This window comes from Octopus bimaculoides, chromosome 4, assembly GCF_001194135.2.
Source record: "Octopus bimaculoides isolate UCB-OBI-ISO-001 chromosome 4, ASM119413v2, whole genome shotgun sequence".
NCBI lineage: Eukaryota > Metazoa > Mollusca > Cephalopoda > Octopoda > Octopodidae > Octopus > Octopus bimaculoides.
The window spans coordinates 15,834,642-15,835,832 of NC_068984.1; the positions used below are offsets into that span (position 1 = coordinate 15,834,642).

Below are 1,191 nucleotides of genomic sequence, written 5' to 3' on the forward strand. Positions count from 1 at the left end.
GCATGTTCTTTGTCTATCTCCTTACCTTCTTGGAGGTTTTAGGTAAAATCATACTAATGTGTCCATCTGTTTTAATTTAATTTAGTTTAATTCTATGTATTTACGCAGCTGAGGATTGCTCTGCATTTAAACTGATGTAATGGTTGCATTGTTCAATTAAATGGAGTCACTTGAAATGATCATACTGCATTACCTCTGGATATCCTGTTGCTTATTTTGATTTTAATCAACTTATTTTGAAATTGTATGGATAATACCGTACTACATTCTGGTGCCTCAACTTAACTACCTAATTCATCTGAATCTAAATTTTTGCTTAACTTGTCAACCACACACACACACACACATATATATTTGAAAAAATGAGTAGAAATGGCTTTACTGATAATTTTCCCATGTTAATAATTAGAGGTGTAATATATTTACAAAAAGGTGACTGATATTTGAAAGTTTGTTACTTATTGTTTAAATAGGGAGTGTTTAATTGCTAACACACACACATACATACATCACACACCCACACACACACATATACATATACCCATACATAAACATATATAGAGGGAGATGTACACACACATATGTATGTGTCCGAATAAAAGAGCCGAAACTGAACTGCTGGGCATTGTCTGTAGAATGAAGGCGGTGAGCTGGCAGAAATGTTAGCACGCCGGGCGAAATGCTTAGCGGTATTTCGTCTGTCTTTATGTTCTGAGTTCAAATTCCGCCGAGGAATACATATGCACACATAAACATGTACACACACAAAAATATAGGACCTTACGCATACATAAATGCAGAGAAACACAAACACACATATACATGTATTCATTCACATATATTCACATACACACACACAAACAAACAAAGAAAAAAAAGTTGGAGGGGAGAAAGAGAATTAAGTAGACCATGAATAAAGAAAAGGAATTTTTAGGTGCGATCATTTTGATATGAAATGGTTCTATAAAACCTTTCCAAAGTTTTATAGACCCATTTCAATGTTTATAAAATGGATTCCTTCTACAAGACCAGTCAAGTAACCAAATGTTTATATCAACAATAGTACTGCAAAAGCATTCTGGGATATTATCTTGGAAGCGGAAAGTTCTAAGTGTCATATTTTTCTAAGTCTGGTGTAATATTCTTGAGTTGCTCTGTCTTCGTAAGATACATTTTCATCAATGCTTAGAT

General features: G+C 33.7%; 1 protein-coding gene across 1 annotated transcript in view; it reads right to left on the reverse strand.

Annotated features, from left to right (window-relative positions):
* LOC106877045 (uncharacterized) overlaps positions 1–1,191 on the reverse strand; it is a 22,493-nt gene that overhangs the window by 17,426 nt on the left and 3,876 nt on the right. The window lies entirely within an intron of this gene.